The sequence below is a fragment of the Cicer arietinum genome, chromosome 3 (assembly GCF_000331145.2).
Source record: "Cicer arietinum cultivar CDC Frontier isolate Library 1 chromosome 3, Cicar.CDCFrontier_v2.0, whole genome shotgun sequence".
NCBI lineage: Eukaryota > Viridiplantae > Streptophyta > Magnoliopsida > Fabales > Fabaceae > Cicer > Cicer arietinum.
In genome coordinates, this window is record NC_021162.2 from 44,389,133 (window position 1) to 44,397,631 (window position 8,499).

An 8,499-nucleotide genomic window follows, 5' to 3' on the forward strand; every position below is an offset into this window, starting at 1 on the left:
ATTTGGTGCTTAGGTATCAACGAAAGAAGCTTGTATCGAAGTTAAAGGAGTGTTATTACAGTTCGGTTAAGATAGTCTAAGCCACAATCATGGTTGTTGGCTACTTATTGACAAATTGAGGAACTGATCATCCTTAATCTCTTGTTTATAGTAAAGAAAATCATGTTGAATGGAACAGACAAGTCTTACCGTCTATGAAAGCACATAATGTTATTAAATATCTATTAAAAGGGATAGACGACACTTTCTTCACGGAAGCATGACGAAACAAGTTCTATCATGTATGTTGAGTTGAGTGCAAACCTGGTGCAGTTATTACTCTTACTTTAAGTTTCATAGGACTAGCAGGGTACTACAGGAGGTTTATTGAAGGTTTTGCTAAGATTGTAGCTCCATTGACACAACTTACTAGAAATGATCAATCGTTCGCATGGACGGAGAAGTGTGAGAAAATTTTCAGTTACTAAAGAGAAAGTTGACAACCTCACCCGTATTGGTATTACCGCAATCAGAAGAACCGTATGAAGTTTATTGTGATGCGTCTCACCAAGGGTTGGGATGTGTTCTGATGCAACACAATAAAGTCGTAGCTTACGCCTCAAGGCAATTGAAGGTTCATGAAAGGAATTATCCTACTCATGACTTGGAGCTTGCTGCTGTAGTTTTTGCATTGAAGATCTGGAGGCACTATTTATATGGATGCACGTTCACAGTGTTCAGTGACCATAAAAGTTTGAAATATTTGGTTGATCAGAAGGAATTGAACATGGGTCAGAGACGACGGATGGAGACTTTCAAGGATTTTGATTTCACATCACAGTACCACCCTGGGAAAGCCAATGTAGTGGCGGATGCATTGAACAGAAGAAGTGTGTCAGTGTCTTCAACAGTGATGGCTAGACAACAAGAGTTGTGGGAAGCATTTAGATACCTACACTTGAACGTAGAATTTGCACCAGGAATTTTGAAATTCAGAATGATTAAAATTTCGAGTGGACTACTTGAAGACATTGTGAATTCTCAAGATGACGTCTTAATTCAAGAGAAGAGGAACCTAATAGTGCAAGGGAAAACAACTGAGTTTAAGATAGGACCGAATAATATTTTGAGATGTAATGGAAGGATTTGTGTACCAGAAATTGCAGATATGAGGAAAACAATTTTAGAAGAGGCTCATAAGAGTAAATTGAGTATTCATCCTGGAGCAACAAAGATGTATTAGGATTTGAGGCAGAATTATTGGTGGCCAGGAATGAAGAGACATGTAGCGGAGTATGTATCAACTTGTTTAACTTGTTAGAAAGCGAAAGTGGAACATCAGCGACCTACTGGAATGTTGCAACCTTTAGATATACCTGAATGGAAGTGGGACAGCATTTCCAGGGATTTTATAACTGGATTGCCGAAAACAAGGAGAAAGAATGATTCTATATGGGTGATAGTGGATCAATTGACTAAATCCGCACACTTTTTACTAGTAAAGACCACTTATAAGGTGGACAAGCTAACTGAGATCTACATTGCTGAGATTGTGAGATTACACAGAGTACCATCGAGTATCGTATCAGACCGTGACCCAAAGTTCACATCGCACTTTTGGGGAGCATTGCATGAAGCGTTGGGAACGAAACTAAGATTGAGTTCAGCTTACCATCCACAAACAGACGGACAAACTTAGAGGAAAAATCAGTCCTTGTAAGATATTTTGAGAGCATGTGTATTGGATGATAAAGGGAGTTGGGATGATGTACTTCTGTTGGTTGAGTTTACCTACAATAATAGTTTCCACGCAAGTATTGGAATGACACCATATGAGGCTTTATATGGGCGCAAGTGTCAAACGCCTTTGTGTTGGTATAAGGACGGTGAAAATATGATTGTAGGACCGGAGATGGTACAACAGACTACAGATAAGGTCAAGAAGATAAAGAAGAAAATGAAGACTTCACAAGATCGTCAAAAGAGTTATGCGGACAAGCGTCGCAGACTTCTAGAATTCGGACAGGGTGATCATGTATTTCTAATAGTCACGCCTACGACTGGAGTTGGTAGAGCCTTGAAATCGAATAAATTGACTCCGAAATTCATTGGACCATATCAGGTTTCTGCACGAATTGGACCGGTTGCTTATCGGATTGCATTGCCTCCGATACTGTCCAATATTCATGATGTGTTTCATGTGTCACAGTTAAGGAAATATCTTGCAGATCCGTCTCATGTGATCGAACCAGACACAATTCAACTGAAGGATAACTTGTCATTTGGAGTATTACCTGTAAGAATTGATGACATGAAGATTAAGCAATTAAGGAACAAGGATGTTTCATTGGTCAAAGTGATTTGGAACCCAACTACTGGAGATGCGACTTGGGAATTGAAGAGCAAGATGAGGGAACAATACCCTGAGTTGTTTATCGATGCCAATTAATTTTCACTTTTTCTTATACAAATCTTTATTTCATATACCATCATCGATTCAATCTAAATATCATATGCGTTTAATCAAATGAGTCCATCATTATAGGTCGTTTCGTGACTAACAATTATTTTTATACACTATAAATGTCACCTTCAAACTTTTTGAAAAAATCACATCGAAAGAAAATTTTGTATGGTGCTCTCAAATAGATTCACGAGATTATGAATATTTTAAAAATATATTTGATTTGTCAAACGTTACCCATATCATCCCGTCAAAGTCAATATTAAGGACAAATTGAGAAATAATAATGCTAGGAACAAATTGATTTGATAGAAAGATTGATATGGCTAACATTTAATAGAGTCCATAGTATTTTTCAAATATTTATAATTTGATAGAACTATTTAAGAGTACTCTACAAAGTCTTCAATTTTTTATTTGTTTTTAGTTTAAGACAATCAAAAGAAATTAAGGAATGTCAAAATATAATATCAATCTTCTTATTTGACCTTTTGAGAAAATTCATTGATAGAGTGAGTTTTTTCAATTTCCTAAATCGAGGCATTGATATTGTTGAATATATATTCCTTGAGACGAATATTTTATCTTGGTAATGGACAAAAGAAAATTCTATGTAGAACAACGATACAAAAAGCATAACAAGGATCTTGTACGGTCGTACTTTTCATGTATTGTGTGATTTTAGAATTAAAATATAATAAATAGTAAAAAGAAGTTCTCTTGAATTTTATTCACACACACCAAGTCTTTGTAAAATAATTTTAAAAAATTAAGTCAAATTGTGGAAAAAGTAATTCAAAATTAAAATTCTAAAAAAGATAATATTTTTGATTGACTTTAATGGCATAATATGAAGTCTGCTATAATCCATTATGGGTGCTAAAATCACTTCCTTGTTTTTTCATGTACACCATAACCGACTATGAACCAGCATCATAACAGATTATGATCGCGAAACAAATCTCCGTGTTTTTGTAGAAAACTTTCTTAATCATTTATACAAGTATAGTATGTATAATCGACTATGGATGCGACAACCAATTCCCTATTTTTAAAATGGTTTAATAATCTGTAATGGGGCATATCCTCATCGATTATGAAGAGTATATGCTGTCAGAAATGTCACAGAAAAGAAAATTTCAATGCTAATCATTGCTTACATACTTTTTATGCTTTTCTTGTCAACTCTCGCTTGTTAATCCCGTTGCTTTTATTGTTTCAATTTAATATTTTTCTTTGAGAGCTTTCTTTTTACACTACTGAATAATTTGAGTTGTCAATTTCTTCTGTGCATCAAGTTGAATATTTACACTTATGGTGTAAATCACTTCTATCTCTTGTTATAACATTATTGAGAATAATCACATTGTTCAGAGGTGATATATTTTGTATTTGGAAGTTCTTCTTCAAATAATAATAAATTTTGTATAAAGAATTTTTTTGAGTTGTTAAAGGTTTCTTGTTAATAATGTTTTAAATGTTTAATAATAATAATATTTGGAAACTCGATGTAGGTCTTAGGTTGTTTAGTGTCTAAACCAATATAAATTTGTGTCATTTCTCTCTTTTATTTATGCATATTTATTTCTATATCTATGTTAGTAGACGAGATATCATATTTAATATTTGCATGTGCGTACACTTTTAAGATAATCCTAAAGAATCACATCTCTTTGTGATCAAGTGCATTATAAGATATCTAAATGACACACAATATATTGATTTATGGTACCCTAAATGTTCATATTTTATTTTGATTGGTTACTTAGATTCTGATTTTGCGAGAAATAACTTGGATCGAAAAAGCACTAGTGTGACATGTAAATTGCTTGCACTGCCTTAGTCTCGTGGCATATTAAGAAACAAGTGTGGCCTTGCTCACTGCTGAAGCAGAATATGTTGCCTCCGACACTCAAATGATTTGGTGAAACAACAGTTGAAAGTGTTAATAATGAAAAGAGGAAGACGAGAGACAACCACTCTAGGGTTTCATAACATAGAATAAACCAAATTTGAGTTAATTGGGTTACAATGAGTATATATGCAAGAGAATAGAAATATTTAAAATACCCTTACTACTAATATACAATAACATTATCTAGCATCTCGCCTCAAAGTCACGATGCATTAACATGGAGCATCGAGAGTTTGTCAACTAAAAACCAGAAACGTTTAATGGAGTGCATCTTTGTGAACAAATCAGCAATCTGTAAAGAAGAAGAGACAAACGGTAGAGTAATGGTTACATGCTGAAGATGATGACGAGTGAGATGACAATCAATCTCAATGTGTTTGGTGCGTTCATGAAAGATCGAGTTGTGAGCAATTTGAATAGCAGTCTTGTTATTGTAGTGCATCGGAGTTAGCTCAGAAAGAGAGATACCCATATCAGACAAAAGCCAATGCAACCAAATTATTTCAGCAGTAGTGGATGTCATAGCACGATACTCAGCTTATGTAGAGGAGCGAGAGATAATGTTCTATTTCTTACTCTTCCAAGAAATAAGAGAGTCTCCAAGAAAGATACAAAACCCTAGGATGGATTTACGATCTGTGGTGTCACCAGCCCAATCAGCATCAGAATAAGCTCGTAACTCCAATGAGGATGACAATGGAAAGAGAAGGCTTTGAAATTGAGTTCCTCGAAGATAACAAAGAATCCGAAGAACTGTTGCCCAATGTACTGTAGTGGGAGAGACAACAAACTGACTAACAACATGAACAACATAAGCAATGTCAGGTCTAGTAATCGTAAGATACACTAAGCTACCAACCAAAGTACGATACAAAGTGGAATATGGTAAAGGAGCATCATCTGATGGAACATATTTCACATTCAACTCAAGAGGAGTATCTACTGCTCTAGTATTAGAAAGACGAGCCTGGTCAAGAATGTTGGCAATGTACTTGAATTGAGAAAGAAGGTAGCCTCTATGAGAGTAGGCAACTTCAATCCCTAAGAAATAGTGAAGAGTTCCCAAGTCCTTCATCTCAAATTGTTTGGCTAACTGCAATTTCAACTCATTGATTTCACTAACATCATCACCTGTAATAATCATATCATCAACATATAGAGAAAGTATAATGCGACCATAAGTGGTGGACCTTATAAACAATGCAGAATCATGTTCACTAGAGCGGAAACCAAGAGAAGTGATCACAATAGAGAATTTCTCAAACCAAGCTCGATGAGCCTGTTTAAGACCATATAGATCATTTTTTAACTTACATACATCCCCTTGATTATGAGAAACTCCTTGTCGAGGGAGCATATAGACTTCTTCATGAAGCTCACCATTTAAAAAAGCATTTTTGACATCCATTTGGGAAATATGCCATTGACGAATAGATGCAACTGCAATAAGAGTACGAATAGTGGTCATCTAGGCTACAGGAGCAAAAGTTTCTTCATAATCCATACCATATTGTTGAGAGAAACCCTTAGCAACAAGACGTGCTTTGTAGCGCTCAACTGACCCATCAGACTTAGTTTTGATCTTGTATACCCAACGAGATCCAATAGCACGTTTTCTAGGAGGAAGATGTACTAATTCCCAGGTGTTAGTTTTGTGCAATGCAGATAGTTCTTCTGCCATAGCCTATTGGCAAAGAGGATCAAGAACATGCTTTTTATAGGAAGAGGGCTCAGACAAACTGTGAATATAGGTTAAGAAAGAAGCAAACAAAGCTGAGTAAGTGGAATAGACAAAATCTGGTAAGTGAGTAGACTTGCGTTGATGAGAAGGGTAACGAGGAAGATCAACAATCACAGGAGGTGGTTGGACAATCACAATCGCAGGAGGTATTTGACCTACAATTCTCAATATTACAATCACTAGAAGCGTTATCATTAGGACCAAACAGATCAACATGGATTAGCTCAGAACTCTTAGTAATATGAGAATCAGAGGAAACGTAGTAAAAAGGGATGTGTTCAAGAAAAACAACATTACGAGATACATAAAGTTTTCTTGCATGAGGATCATAACAACTATAACCCTTTTGACCATCCCCATAACCAAGAAAAACACACATGGCTAAACGAGAAGACAACTTACTGCACTCTACTTGAGAGAGAAGAACAAAACAAGTAGAACCAAAAACTTTCAAAGAAAAATAATCAGGGGTAGAAGCATACAATTTTTCAAAGAGAGACAAACCTAATATGATAGAGGATGGAATTCTATTAATAGCATGAACAACAGTAAGAATTGCTTCTCTCCAAAACTCACTAGGAACTAAAGCGGACAACAAAAGGGAACGAGCAGTTTCTACAATATGACAGTGTTTTCTTTCAGCAACTCCATTTTGTTGACGAGTATCAGTACAAGATGTTTGGCGGAGGGTGCCATCATAAGCAAGTAATTTGAAAAATTTATTAGAGGTATATTCACCCCCCTAAATCACAACGAAAACACTTTATAACAAAATTATGTTGAGTTTTGACCATTGCATGAAACATATGATAAATGTCAAAAAATTCAGACCGGTTTTTCATAAGATAAACCCAACAATAACGAGTGTAATCATCAATAAACGAAACATAATATCTAGATCCACCTTTGGTGAGAACTGGTGATGGACCCCAAACATCAGAGTGAACTAAATCAAAAGGCGCATATAAAACGGAAATACTTTTACTAAATTGTAAAACAGGAAATTTAGCAAGTTTACAACCACAACAATCTAAGATATCACAGATTTGTAACTTTTCTAAGGCTTCAGTAGAAGCCAAATATTTTAATCTAGAAACAGAAACATGTCCAAGGTGAGAATGCCATAAATAAAAACTAGAAGATAAGGAATTCAAGCGAAAACTAGATAATAAGTCAGCAGTAGTTGTTGAGGCTGTAGTATCTGGGAGTCGCAGGTCATCCAAAACATAAATTTCCCCCTGTCTATGGCCTGTCCCAATCATCCTCCCGGAATGTGGATCCTGCACACAACAAGAAATGGAAGAAAACATAACTGAATAACCGAAATCACATATTTGACTAACAGAAGCAAGACTCAAAGTAAGATTAGGAATATAATAAACATCATAAAGAGACATGTTAGGTATGGAGATAGAACCAATGCCTGCTAGTGGCATATGAGTGTCATCAACAGTCATAACCAACACAAACGAGGCAGGTTTCACAGACACAAAAGATTTATCATCGTATGTCATATGATGAGATGCTCCAGAATCAAGAATCCATATGGAAGGAGATATACCTGACATACCAGAAGAGTTCAAACCATTAGAAGAGGTGGCAGACATAGCATGCGATTGAGTGGCAAGAAGTTTTTGAAGTTGTTCTGCAATATCAGATATTTGGGAAGCAGTCTCAGATGAGTATACATAAACAGAACTAGAGCCAATGGTAGGAGGAGCAGAAGCAACAACATTGGACGATGACCCCCTAAAATTTTTCTTATGTGCTCTCCCTAATTTCGGACAATGTGCTTTCCAATGACCTTTTTCTTTTCAAAATGCACATTCATCATTACTAAGTCCAACCCTCCCTTGAGATTTTCCTTTTTGAACAGGAGCAACAAAAACATATGGAGGAGTTGAGAGAATTCCCTTATCTGACACACCAGAATGAGTCTTAAGTCTGATTTCTTCTGTCAACAATTCACTAACTATTGATTCAACATTAGGAAGGGGGGAACGATGCAAAGTACCCCCACGAAGGCCCTCAAAATCATCATGAAGAGCCATCAGAAACCAAACCAGACGTTGCTCCTCTCTTTGATCAATGTATATTTTGACAGCTTTCAACTCAGGTGATTCCATAAGAGCCAATTAATCCCACATATTAGTCATTACTGAATACAATTCCTGAATGGTCATATTATTCTACTGAAGGGCTCTAATATCACTTTCCAACCGATAACGTTTTGCAAAGTTAGTCTGAACATACAAACGTTTCAAGTGATCCCAAATCTCTTTAGTAGTATCACATTTTGCTAGTTGCACTCCTATAGACAACTCAACAGAATTATTAATCTAGGTAATAATTTTTGAATTACTAGCATTCCATGTTTTAGATCTTTTGCATATTGAGTTT